This window comes from Mauremys reevesii, linkage group 16 (assembly GCF_016161935.1).
Source record: "Mauremys reevesii isolate NIE-2019 linkage group 16, ASM1616193v1, whole genome shotgun sequence".
Lineage (NCBI taxonomy): Eukaryota > Metazoa > Chordata > Testudines > Geoemydidae > Mauremys > Mauremys reevesii.
This window is the reverse complement of record NC_052638.1, coordinates 35216318-35230999: the sequence shown is the minus strand read 5'-3', so window position 1 is coordinate 35230999 and position 14682 is coordinate 35216318. Positions and strand designations below refer to the sequence as shown.

The following is a 14682-nucleotide window of genomic DNA, read 5'->3' as shown; positions in this document are numbered from 1 at the left end:
GGAAAAAAATTAAATGATTCGTATGCAAAAAACTCTGGTTTTAGATCTTTGCGGTTATGACAGAGTGAAAAACCAGAGACATTCTAGGTTAAGATCAACGCTCCCTGCTCCTTCCTTAATAAATAGCTCTATACACTTAGGACCTAATCCAAAAGCCACTGAAGTCAATGGAAACCTATTATGGAAGGCTGTATGACTGTTAGACCATCCTATCTCATTGCAGTAAGGATTTGATCCAAAACCAGCAAAAGTCTTTGGGATTCTTTCCACTGATTTCAATTGATTTTAGATTAGGTTCTTATTGTAGTGAGACAGTATGGTCTAGAGGTCATGTGGGCTATGAAAGATATTGCAACCCTACACAGTATCTCTGGGGACCATTGTATTAAATTTGTGAATGGTTTATCCATGATAGTGTTCTATTCCCTGGGCAAGGCTTGCCACAGCTCCTACAGGAACTAAAAACAGTAGGGATAGTTACCCTGGGGATTGTAAACAACTCTGAAGAAGCATCATCCGTAGGGTTCAAGGTTTTCCAGATACTCAGACAAAGAAAGGGTTATTGGTATAAAAAGCTGAGCTTGAACTGACATAGGGCCATCTTTGTGATCCAGAAAATGGACAGGACCTTCTGTCCAAGGAGATTCCCAACCCTCGTGGAAGGGATGTGGAAGACCTTGGCATACTGAGGACCATAATACAGATGGGTGATCTCTGGTAAGCTTTTGTCATGTGTATAAGAACTTTTATTGTTTTTTTATGTTTTGTTCTGTAATGTTTTTGCCTTAAGAATAAATGTGCTTGCTTAGAAAGAGCTGTGAGGTAAATTGTAACTGCTGCAAGACACTGTTCAGAACTCTCAGTGAGAAAGCAATTGCACAGGTGTTGGCCATTAGGCAGACTGGCTTGCGGGGGGTATCATGTACAAGACAGGGAGCTGTGTAGCCTTAAATACCCTAGTCATAAGGGAGAGGGATATGGGTACCTGCCCTGAGACAGATGGCAGCTATATATATATGACTGGAAACTCCTGGAGCGTACCGCGGGACAGAGGGGTGTGTGTGTGTGTGTTCAGGTGCAGTTACCCTCAAACTGTGACACAGGGGTCTGGAAGTCAGAATTTGAGTTCTTCATGAAACTCTGCCATTGACATGCTGTTTGGTCTTAGGTCACAATCTCTTATACATTTTCTCTTACCTTCTTTAAAAAGTCAATCATCATACAGAGTCAGTATGATCACACCCTAATCTCAGTCCTGTAGAAAGGACATATGAATGCCTAACTGACACAAAGCCAGATTCTGAAAGCCCCCTTTATATGGGTTCTTTAGTACCTTGCTTAGTGACAAACTTCCACTGATTTGAATGGAACTATTCAACCAGTAAGAGGCTTCTCAATGAGGAAATGTGGCAAACTCTGGCTTTTAAATGGGAGATGTGTGCGCAGAGGGATGCAGGAGTTGACCTCATCTGTATTTTTCAATACTGTCTTCCCAATCACAACAATGTAAAGAAGAGACCACACAAATGGTGGCATGAGACGTGTAAAACCTTCCATGAATACATTTAAAGTTCTCTAATATCAGCTCAAACCTGTTGCTACAGCATGATACACATGCACATACTCTTTCTTCAAAGTGAATGAAAGCAGGTCTTACTAAAACAAGCTACGAGACTCCTTGAGATCATATTAATGGAAACATCTGTTCTATAGTCAGGACATATCTATTCCACATATTTTGTGTGTGTAAGATTCAGTCTTATTTACTGCATGCACAAGGCTAGTGGTGGTGGGGAAATCCTAGTAAAAATCAATATACAGCAGGCTTGGATCAGTGTTCCTCCACTCTCCCAACAGAAACAAAAATACTGCATTGTTGTCAAAAATACCACAGTTACACTTATGTTTTCTTTGAGAGATACCTGTTAATGAAGCACTATGACCCATGAGCACCTGATAGCATATCACCCCCAGTCAGCGGGCTCATTTCAGGAGCACCAGACACTAGGCTTTTGTTGTTAAGAAATTGTACTCTTATGTTTGAAATATCTCTTACGAAAAGGTGCAGCTTCTCTTTGTGAAATGTTGCCAGGTTGACAGCCCTGGAACCAGCCACAGTATTCATGAGTTTATTCCTGCAAGGTCTCATCAGTATTTCCCAACCATGCTCTGATGTCTATTCAAACATTGCCTTGTGCTGAGACTACCATTATGATCACATCAATTAGCTCCACATTCTGTTATATAGACACTTGTCCATTAGATTGACGCCCATAAAACAGTCCGTATAAGCAACCAAACAGATAACATATGGTATATACCACTGTTCCATACCAGATTTAAACTAGAGACTGCAGGCCCATTGAAGCCAATGGCAGAATACCCTTTCACTTCAATCAGGCCAAGATTTCATCTCTAGAGATAAAAAAAATCAATCCCATTTCTACCTCCTGAGCATTGGGGAATTGCCCCCAAACTGCACCTTAAATTGTGGTGTTCAATACATAATTTCAGCTGAATATTACGAAGTCAAAAAGGCACTTTGTTCTCCTAGATACATAATGTTATTGTAAATTAAGGCTGTGTTAAGTGCCTCTCTTGAACCTAATATTTTACAAATAAAATTCAAAGAATAGGAGATATTAGTTTTCAATTGCTGCTGAGACAGTTGCACTTTCTGACAGCACATTCATGCTGTTCAGGAAAAAACAAAACAAGACACATATACATATACACACACACACACACAGCTCTCTTTTTAATAATGCTCCACCATATCTAACTGTTCCTCATTCAAATGCAACTGAAAAATACGATGGTTACCTTTGGCTCCTAAATGTATTGAATCCCTATAAAATTATTTTTAAAGAGTATTCATCTTCCTTTGAATGATAAAATCTTTATCCCTTAGCTGTAATGAAAGTTGATAGGTCAACAGTCATAATTTGCCATGTTGTGCCATTTCCTTAAGTACTGTATTAGCATTTATAAGAAGTCTTTCCAAATGAAAGTTCTTCAAATATTACCTCTTTAAATAATAATTAGAGTTGAATTGCCACCCTCCTGCACTGGTGTTGTCTGGTGAATTGGAAGATATGATAACTCCAAGGCCCTATTATGTTGAGTGTTGCTTTTGTACTCGTGCACCTCATGTAGTTGAATTAGTATTCAGATCACAATAGGGGGTGATTAATGATATACTATGACACAGCAGTGAGAGGCCTGTCACAGAGCTGCACATATTTAGGTATTTAAATCAGAAGCATTTACTCAAAATATATGGTATACCCTAAGGTTAAACTGCTTCTGATTTTGAATAGTGGTAGTTTGTTCAAACTGTTGCTAAGACATGCTCTTAATAAAATCATATAGTTCCTTTTCTTTCCAAAGAACAGTGCCACTATATATATATAAAAATGGATTGTGGGGATCTTGTTGCCAGAGGCAAATACTACCAAAACCAAAATAGAGAAATAAAGCAACTTTCTATTTTTAAGTGAAGCTGAGAGTTATTCTTTGTTTACTATCTGATAAATTCTCCCTTTGTCTTCATTACGAAGGGACTATATCAAGGGGGTAAAAATAATGATAAAAAATACACACTATTTACCTTGGTACCTGCAAGTCACATTTCTATAGAATCTCTGCCCTCTGAACTTGCTTTGCAATTTAATTGAATATAGTGCTGGTGAAAGGTGCTGAGTTAAAGCCCTGGGGACTCAAATCTACTTATCCACAGACAGTGAACAGCACAGGCAGTTTACAATTAAAGTGGTCATTTCATTTAGCACCTTTTACAGGAAGGAAAAAAAAAACCCACAGAACCTGTAAAGAGAAAACTTACTGTTCTTCCCTGAGACATTTGAGTTGAAACTCTGTCATGAATTTTACAGACAAAAATGGAGGGGGTGGGGAGGAGACAGAGCATAGAGAATGCAGAGGTTTTGGCCCTGATTCTCGTTTACATTAAGCCCCCCCTTTTTTTTACACCACTTTGGGAGTGTAAAAGGGGCTTTAAATGACCATAACTATAATTTACATCCACTTTAAGCACTCTTTATATTGCCATGTGATGTAAAATACCGTTACTATAAAATGAATCAGGCATTAGGCTTTTTTTTTTAAGCCCTCTACAGCTATACGATAGGATAAATGTCAGTGGTAATTAACACAGGAAAGCTTCTAAATATCATTTAAAATATATTTTCAAATATAAATACTGTGCGTACACAGAAATTGAAAATTTGATACACCACAATAACTATTGTGCTATTGAGAACTCTCCTTTAGCAGTCAGCACAGAGTCACCCAAAAAGAGTAATGATACATGATTAGAAAAAAGTTCCCATCAAACCTTTGCCTTAGTTAAGCTGGAGGCAACAGGATAATAGTCTGGAAGAAACTCACTACAGCAATGAGTGTGCCAGCTTTTGATTCTTTTAGCTATTCTGCTTAACACCGCTAGACACTTTGTACATGTGCATGAAAACAGAAAATTACTGCATTTGAAGTTGTATCCTTTTCTTTCTCTCTCTTTGTAGTCCAAATCCAACTTTCTATCAAAACAATTAGCATTCATATCCCTGGAATAAAGATATGGACAGTAGAAAAGATTAGTAAGTAAAATGTTAAAACATCTTTTATTTCATTGCTGCTAACTTTGGGTCTTATCTCCTTTTCATTGAAGTCAGTGGCAGCTTTGTCTCTGTCCAAAATAAGAGCAGGTTTAGGCATTCATCTATGTCATAAATGTGCAAAACAAAACAAAGACACCCTAGCATGAATGAAACGTTAAGGCTAAGAATTCAAACACTCAAAAGTTTGTGTTCATTATGGTTTAACATATGGTTTTCTTTGTGTAGATTAAAAATTAGTGAACTACTCTCAGAAGCTGGTCAGAAAATAGAATTTCCATCCCACAAGTAATCAGATGCACAATACTTATCATGAGTTAATCTGATATCTAAATACAACTGAGGTGCTGATCAATATTTCAACATTTTGGGGGGGGCTAATCAGGGGTAAAAACAAAACAACAAAAACCAACCACCTCAGAGAATTTTTTGTTTGTAACTGTGGAAATGTCTAAGTGAATTTTCAAGAGGAAGAAAATGCTTCAACATTTCAGAATAAAATTCTCTTCAAACGTAAACATTTTGTTTCAAAATGTCAATGCAAAATGGAAATGTTCCTTTCATGGTGACTTTTCAACTTTTAAATGACATAAAAATGACATTTTAAGCTGAAGTGTCAGTTTCAAAGAAAATGTTCATTTCAAAATGACAGCTGGAAAAAAAATGGTTCATTTTGAAATGTCATTTCCAAAAATTTAAAAATGTTCTTGAAATCAACATTTTCCTGTGGAAAAATTCTATTTTGACAAAATCATATTTTCCATTTAAAAAATTGTTTGTGGGAAAATTTTCTATGAATTTTAATTAACATATGCATTCTGGAATTTCTGGTGTAACCTGTTTTTTACAATATGTTACAAAACAATGCACAGAGTCTATTCATTTATGGTTTTCCAGACTTTATGAAATTCACTAAAATAATGCAGATTTGAAACCAATCTTTTTGGGTAGTTTCACAGTTGTGAATGTTTAAAGCTGAAAAACCAATCATCTATAACATTACTAGCCAACCTAATAATCTAACAACAACTGGGTGCTGATAATCATATTCACAGCCAGAAGAGTTATGACTAGAGAGAAAAATCAGCACTAAATTATTCAGAATCATTAAAAATTATCGAGCAAGAAAATCACACTCCATAAAAAGCACCAATTGGTCTCAGATGATTTGGTGATACATCATACGGAGTCTCTGCTTAAAGTCTGGTTTCAAACACTCCCATCTAGTAATCTGCCATTCACTGATGAAATCATTGCAGTCTGCTGGAAAGATCATTACATTGTATTGGTCAGGAAGCTATTTACATTCACACTCTCACACACACTATCTTTCTCTTCATCAAGTTTTCTAGATCTTCTCATTAATAATACAAGACAGATAGATCAGGACTATTGATTTTTTTAACTCTGCAACGAGGATCATAATCTTAGTCATTTGCTGATGACTGAGTCTAAATCATTCACTGAAATATATGAGGTCATATAGTTCTGTTTGGTCAAATATTATAAAATCTTAATTAAAACAAAAAAACTGATTTGAAAAATGTGGAATAATAGATAATGGGCACTATTTGCTTCTGTTTGCACCAGATAGTCTCTTATTAAAGAGGAAGGGTACTAACTTCTCAAGGTTAAGCCATAGAGGACTTTTTAGGCAAATTTCAAGGTAGGTAGGAAAGGTTGAGAAGAGGCGATTTCATTGACATGACTGATGTGTATTTCCAGCTCAACATGGACCCAAAATGCAAAGTTCAGATCTGGCTCCAAACTTTGGATGTGTTTGGATCTGGAATTTTAGTTCAAGTCATTTCCAATACATAAACAGAGGAATTGATTCTTCACTGACTCAATGGCAAATGCCTCCATTGATTTAATGATAAAGGACAGGCTTTATGGAAGAAGATGGAGTTATACTGAGTCAAAAGAAGAGTAATTAAAAATTTTAATTAGGACATTAAGAAGGAAAAAATATAACACTAAATATAAAGGAAAACGTTCAGATAGTCACTTATAGAATCTGCGGAACCAAAAATCCCACGGGAAACATGTACACCCCATAATTTGATGAAGTAGAGAACTAGAAGAAGTGTGAAGTGAAATGTACAGCCTGGAATTATTTTATCACTAATTTATATGATTCTACAGTATATCTGTGTATTTATAAGGCTTCCATCACACCATGGTATCAGCTCCTCCCCCTAAAGGTTTATCCTAGTAATATCACACTGAGGATATCCCCATTTTACAGATGTGGAAAAGAGGCACATAAAGAATAAGTAATTTAAGCAAAATCAGACAGGAGGTCAGGGCAGAATTCAGGTCTCCTTAGCCCCAGTCCATGATCTTCACCTCAAGACCATCTTTCTTCCTTCTATCATAGATCATATAGGAACAATATATAACAGGGAACTGCATATTCTTTTTAAATTGAGCTTTGGTCATGAAATACTCCCAAAGAAAACAGAGTGATTCCCTGAGAAACATCGTAAATCATGTGCCACCCACTTACCATTACCTGACGTATAGGTGCATGTGATTGGCTTGTGCTAACCTTTTAATCCACACTTCAAGAAAACTTTGTTTTCCCTTCCTCCTCCTTCCTCCATAAGTACAACTATCCTCCCTAAACTATGAAGATCAAAGTTTCATTAATCATTCTTCATTTATGTCGGTATCAAACTCCCTTTTAATACCATATATCTGAGGTGCAGAAGCTCAGCATATTAATGAGATTTACTTACTGAGCTTAAAACGGTTAGCTTTGGTACAAAGTGAAAGATCAGCTTCAACATACCTGAGCACGTGTATTAAATGAGCCATTTCACATTGCCATATGGGTTCCATTTGGAGGAGGGGGGAATGTTTTAGATCCTTAGGTGAAGAGCAAGCTTAACAGGATTTCCAGAATGGGGAAACAAAGAATAATTCCAGTGATTACTCTCAAATTCTGTGTTCTTAAAAGATGCAACGATAAATCTTAACATTTCAACACCTGCTGCATTTTTCTCCCTTCAGTCCCCAAGTCCATCACCGGTGACTGCACAACAGGGATGTGCCACACTAGGATGAGATCTGCTATGGTGACATTCTGCTGCCAGAGTCAGTTTTCCTGTTGTGGAGCAGACAGAAACTAAGAGCAACATGTGGTTGCAATTAGAGTGGAGCAAAATGGTTTCTCCTTCCTAGTCGGACCATTCAAGTGGATCTCTGAGCCCAAGAGTTGGAAGAAATCATTCAGAGAATCCCTATTGTAGGGACAAAAAGGAGATCCAAGACAAGGTGTGGGAATATGAGAGATGGAAATGCTCATTGATATGATTCTTCTGTGCACTTGGACTATTCTGTAAGTATGTTGGAACAGCCATGAATTTTGGTTATTGCAATCTTCACTGAATAGGTAAACCAGAATCTCCTATTGCTGGAGCTTACTGATTTAAACCTAAATCATCCACAGTTAGGACTACTCTAGTAAGCTGCCCACAGACAAGAACCAAAACAGCTAGTATGTACTATTGACGTATGGCCTGCACAGAATACTACACAGGTATATAGAACTGTGATGAAGTATACAAACCCCATTCTCTAGAAGAAGGGGTTAAGGAATAGCTCTGGGCCCAGGTGGCCCTGTTCTGCCACACCTGCAAATCCTGCACAAGCTGGAGGTGGAACTTCAGAAGGGAAGCAGAGAAGCTCCATGGATAGGAGACAGAGTAGGTGAGCAGATCTAGGCGCTGAGTACTTGGGAAGGAGTACCAGATGCAGTCTTGTTGCCAGGGACCTGGCAATATGGATCTGAACAGGCCTTCAAAGGTGGGACCGGTGGTAGTGTTTGAAGGTCAGAAACTTTATTTTGTATTCAGTTCTTTAATTTCCCATGTGGGGAAAAAGGGGATTCTGGTAAGATGTGATCCAGCGAGGTAGCTGTTTAGCGCCTTGAGGTGCAGGACTTAGCTGCCCCACCATTGGGCTATGGATTAGAGCCAGGAGGAGAGGCTGGGTCCTGGCTCCCCTTCTAATCTCTACAGAGGAGACAACACGAGGAGCCTATCCCTCAGTGGGGAACCCAGATGGGGAAGGCCCTGAATGCACAAAGGTCTTGATCCCAAGTTCCTGACCCAAGGAGAAAGCCCCGAAGCCCTTGCAGGCATCTGAAAATTGTCCCATTACTGGACTCTTTTTGTGTGCCTTGAAAGGAGTGGACTGGGACTCATGACCCATTCGGAGGGCTGAGTCGCAAAAAAGGGATGAACCACCACATGACAGAGCTGTAGTGAAAAAGGATCTGTGAGGAAGAAAACTTGCCCTGACACAAGAACTGACAAACATCTCTTTCTAGGCACTCATTAAAGACACTCAAATTAATTAAAAAAACACTGCAAAAATGTTTTGTTTAAAAAAAAAAATCAATGGACTGAGAAGTCTGATTTCAGCCTGGAGCAACTTTCTAATGACTTAGTTTGGAACTACTGAAAATACTACAGAGTTTTATAAAACAGAAAAAACTGACCTTTCAGCTTGTCAGCGCTGGAAAGCTTTATGATCACATGGATTATTTTAGAGATCCTTATGCTGAGATGTGCTGCCTAGTTTTGTTTTGGGTTTTTTGTTTTGGTTTGGTTTTTAGATGGCAGGAGTGGGTAGATAAAGTAGCGCAGAATATTGGAAACAGTTGCTAAGGCACTCCCATGTTTTGCCATCTGCTTCCACTAAGCAGTAACATTTTCCCTTTTGCTACATTTCTAGATTCCAGGAGTTCCTGATGGTTTCCCATTCCCTTGACGCTCTCTTCCGTGACTCAGAAAAATGAGCAGAAAGTGTTTCAAAGAGGTTTAGTTTCTTCCGACAGGTGGTTGTTTTCATCGGGCAGAAATGCAATGCATTCTCATATGGATCATTTATGTTTCAGATTGTAAGAGAGGCTAATAACCCCTTTAGCAGGCAAGTCACTCCTGCTGTGACAGCTAAGCATCAGAATCCCTTGGTTTGGGAAACAGTTCTAATTTTTTATTTTATTTGTCCTCTTTAGCATTCCGATTTAGTTGTAACCTTCGCCATAAAAATCTTCTTCTTGCCATTTTGGGTATTATTCACTCAGTGAGTATTAAAGCAACAAAGATATAAAAAAAGAAAATAGTTTGGTATAGAAATGCTGGCTTGAGTGTCATTCTTCTTGACCTACTGGTTCCACCTATTTAAAAGTTCCTCGTATAAGCCATGCTAACAATGCAAACACAAGCAATTTGCAGAGTTAAACTGAACTTTGTGGCTGTGCTTATATGTCCTGTGGCCTCTTTTGACAAGTGCTGAGGGGGAGACAAAAGTACATGCAGTTTATTTTGGATCTGACAGTACGGTGTGTACTTGTAGTAGGCTCAGACTTGGCCGTGATCAAGAAGGGTTTCTTTCTGAGTGATACTTACAATTACCGAAAAATCTTCCCATAAGGGACAAGGGAGTTACTGGCAGTGCGGGTATCACTTCAAGCTTGTTGTAAACCAAGTGGCCTAATCTTAATATCAAAGAGTCAGGATTTAATTTCTGAATGTTCTTGTTTTTAATTTTAATTTTACTCAGCAGCTATATACACATCACAGCCACCTTTACTCCTCACAGCCAATATTCTGATAATAATTGAAGTTAGCAGAAGCTTCAATCAGGAAAAAGTGGCAAATGCAGATTATGGGAAATATGTAGATTAGAAGAGCTGTCATATCAGTCACAGAGCAAAAGCCAAGGCCAAATCCTGGAGACCTGGTATAATCACCAGCCAACCTCACTACAACTTAGAGCAGACAAATGCATCAGTTAAAATGGATAGGCCAAGTTTTGTGCCGAGCTATATTCTGTGCAATCCTTTGGATTTCAATAAGACTAAAATAGTATAAAATGAGGGAAAAATTTGGCCCTAGAAGAATAAGATGATGATGCTTGGAGCACTTCCAGAATCAGATAATCTGTATCTTGAGGACCCAGCATAATCATTAAGGGTAGTGGATCCTTGGGAATTCTCTTCCTGGAAACATTATTTATCAAAGATTTTGCTTTTAAACATTAAAGAGAATCCTGTTCAAATTGAGACGCTCTATCCAGTTGCATTGAAGGCCGCACCTAAAGGTACTGAAAGGGTTGAAATACTCATACTGTTGGAGGCTCACAACATTGACAGAATCATAGAAACTGTGGGAAAAGAGGGCAGTGGTGCTCTATTAAACAGAAAGAAAGAATGAACTATCAGAGTTTTGAAATATCAAATCCTGAAAAAAGGGTGGAGGTCATAGTACCATTCCCTGCAAGACTGAGGTTCAACGTATATTTTCTGGGATATAACAATAGTCTAGAAAAGATCGATAAAAGATGGGTGTTAAAAGCTCAGGCGCTAGTTTCAAACCTGTGTACCTAATGTTAAGCCAGCTGAGTTAAATTAGGTTAAAATAAACTGAATTAAAGCCACTTTGTATCTGAATGAGAGTGACCACAGAGGGGTTTAATGCAGTTTAACTATTCTAGGATTAAATCACACCTGCCTGACCTCTGGCCTGACCTCAGAAGGTAAGTAGGCTGAAGTGCAGAAATACAAGGATCCTATTAGAGAGTTATACATAATATTACCTCAGCACCATCCAATCTATTACAAATAGAACCCACTACACACCATTGGCTGAGATAAGTCTTTATTCACCAAATGGGGAAAAATATCATACTATTTTACCTAATCCTTTGAGCACTGTATATTACAGGCCCATTGGGAGATTCAATTCTTGATCATCCTAGAAGGAAAAAAGTAACCATGATATAGAAATGCTATTTGAACCGAGAATATAAATGTAGATTGTTGTTGTCATTGGTATAGACGTGTGTATTAAAGTGAAAAATCAATACAAAGAAAATGAAAAAGGGTTTATTATTCTTTGATGCTAAGAGACTGTAATTATTAGTGTAAAATGGAAAAGATATACAAATTTATAGCTAAAATTACAGTATCCAATATATTCTTAGAAATTTGTTAAATATACACAGCATTGAAGCCCCCACAATGGACCTATGGGGCCAGATAAAACAAGATATTGTAAATTACAGTTTATGAGATTGCAGTTGTACAGCTAATAAAAGGCTATAGTTCTCAGAGGAGCTGACTGACAGTTAATTTTCACAAAGAATTTATAACAGAATTTTCTTATAATTATCACGAGTGAACAATACTAGTCAAACAGCTTGGCGAAAGAGAGAAGAAATAAAAAGAGAAGTCCTTGTGAATATTGCTTGATTATAATAGCTGGATTCCAGCCCAAGTATCATCAATTATTTCACCATTTTCACTGAGAATCCAGGAATAATATGATTCATGGCATTTTATGATCTTTGGTGGCGCATTATGTCATCTTTTAGACAGTTACTTCCATTTGCAGCATTTTACAAACTGACATTAATGGTCTACAGTGTTGTAATGAGCCGCAAAATGGCGCAAACACTTTCCTTTCCTTTGTCTGATGACTGACCTTCTACATTTTTTAAAATGGTACTCGCAACCTTTGGACACGCCTCTCTTTATAGCGAGATTTCTCAATGTCTTATGTGGTAATGGACTGGCACAAGGGCATCCAACTGCTACGCTTATTACAGTATTTTAAACAAACCTGAGATAAATAATCTAAAACTACAGTTCATGAAGTACTAGAACACTGACTATGGGGAAAAATCCTACATTAGCAGGAGGCTAGACTACCCCTTCCCATCGCTAATATCTATGATATGAGAATTAATTTCTCATATATACATCTCAGGAACCACCAGTAAAATTATTTGTCCCCTCATACTGAACTGCAGAATATTGTGAAGATGCACACTGCAATCTTGTTCAGTAGAATTTTAAACCTGCAGACCCTAGGAGCTTCTAGAATTCTAATCCCACCATTGCAGGCACTTTAACTCACACACAAGACTTCATGATATGATCATAGTTCTTCCAAATGATGAGAAGAGCATTGCTGCTCATGAATTAGATAGAAAGGTTGTTTGCAGAGTGACTTTCTCTCTCCCACTGCCATGGATTCAACAGGTCACTTCAACAGTTTTTCTAGATGCTGATTTTTCTGAATTCTCGCTGCTGATGTCCAGAGGTTCCCATGGTAGCACAACATGCTACTTCTCAACTACCAGCCTGGCCCAATATAATTTAATAATAATTTCAGAATGTGTGTGTATCTTGTTCTTAAAGTCAATGAACTGATAAAACAGCTGATTATTGCAGTCATTTTTGGGTGGAGTTCAAAGTAAACTGGTGTTAAATCAGTGCCTCTATACAATGATGTTTCAAGTCCAACAAACAAACAAACAAAAACTATCAGTAATGAACGAAGGGAAACAAAACTGGAAATATTGGCCTTCTACACCTAAATTTCACGTTCTCATTGTGACCCTAAACATCAGGTTGCCTAATGCCTTATCCACATACTTTAGAAGTAAGAAAGGGACCTTTAAATCATGAACAGATTATAATCATTTTGTAAATGTTAATGACTCTTCCAAATACTGGATGAAGAATTGCATTCCCCTCTAAATGGACAGGCGAATTGCATTCATCACTAGACTCATTCACCCCTTCCTAATTAGATAGATGTTATTTATGTGCCAACTTTGGGCCTGATCATTAGACTAAAATGCTCAGATATAAGGTACCAATACCATTGTTTCCACTGTTTGGGACACCAGATTAGGGGATAACACACAATGGGAGAATCTGCCCTGCTTTCTCAGAATGACGGTATGTGGTGGGACTCTGCAGATTAGGAGTATAACTTTGAGCCCATGACAATGTAACACCAACAGATCCTGGTCGTCGGCAGGTGGGGTTGAACCTGAGATCTCTGGAGCTAAATGTATGACCTAAAAGCCACATGGCCTTTAGCTAAGGCTGTAGCAGACTCATTAATCTCTCTGTAAGTGCTCTCAGCAACACTAGATGGAACAGAACACTACACCCAGAAGGTGTGTGGGTTGCATACTTCCCCTAGCTACAGAGACTTCCCAGTTGAAATCCTGGATGAACCCCCACTTGTAACACCGACAGACCCTGGTTGTTGGCAGGTGGGATCGAACCTGGGACCTCTGGAGCTAAATGTATGAGCCGAAAGCCACATGGCCTTTAGCTAAGGGGTAGCAGACTCATTAATCGCTCTCTAAGTGGTCTCAGTGCCACTACATGGACAGAGCACCACACCCAGGAGGTGTGTGGGTTACAAGTCAATGAGCACATAATGTGAATAGGGAATCAGTAGACATATCCATTTCTTAGGCCCAGCAGGCAAGAAGCCCTGGGCCAGCTATCCTGGTACCCAGGTGGCAAAGCCTTATCATACTTTACTACTTTTCATGCTATTAAAACCTTTATAAACTTGGGCTTTGCTCATTTTTCTCAGGGTCAGGTCCACAATTTTTAACAAATCATAGCACAAAAGGACATTTCGGCTTTAGGAAAGGAGGCAAATAGTTGTGTTATGCTGTTTTTAATTACATGCTGCCTTCTCTTTTTTTTTTTAAGCTTATTACAATAGATTATGGCTCTGCTGTGTGATAGTATATAAAGGCACAGCAGTAGATCTCACTGGTATATAACAGAAATAAAATTCCTGATACTACTCCCATAATTAATTTCCACAGGGAAACCAGTTTAGTTTAGTAAAGAGATTAATGAAAATGTTGCCCAGGATACAATTCTCCTAGTGAGATGCAAAACATTATTATCTCTGATTGGAAACTATAGAACTATTTTAAATGAGCCTGCCATCAACAGTGGGTATATTTTGTCTTTTTTAGGTCACTGGCTTTATAAAATGGAGGATTTTTTGAGAGCTTCCCAGTCTGCCGCAAGTAAAGATAATGCTGATCATTTCACCAAATCATAGTTATGGTGCATGAATAAGAAAGCATTATCTTACTTAAAACTGGTAAACCAATAGTGAATTGGTAACAGTGACTCTGTTACTGTCATGGCAATAGAATAAATTGCCTTTTCAGCCGCTGGCTTGGTGGACTATATTAAATGAGTTCT

At 38.1% G+C, this 14682-nt stretch overlaps 1 protein-coding gene across 13 annotated transcripts in view; it reads right to left on the bottom strand.

Moving 5' to 3' along the window:
• The window catches only part of CDH13 (cadherin 13), a 748254-nt gene that overhangs the window by 358805 nt on the left and 374767 nt on the right, over positions 1–14682 (bottom strand). The gene's annotated exons all lie outside the window — the stretch shown is intronic.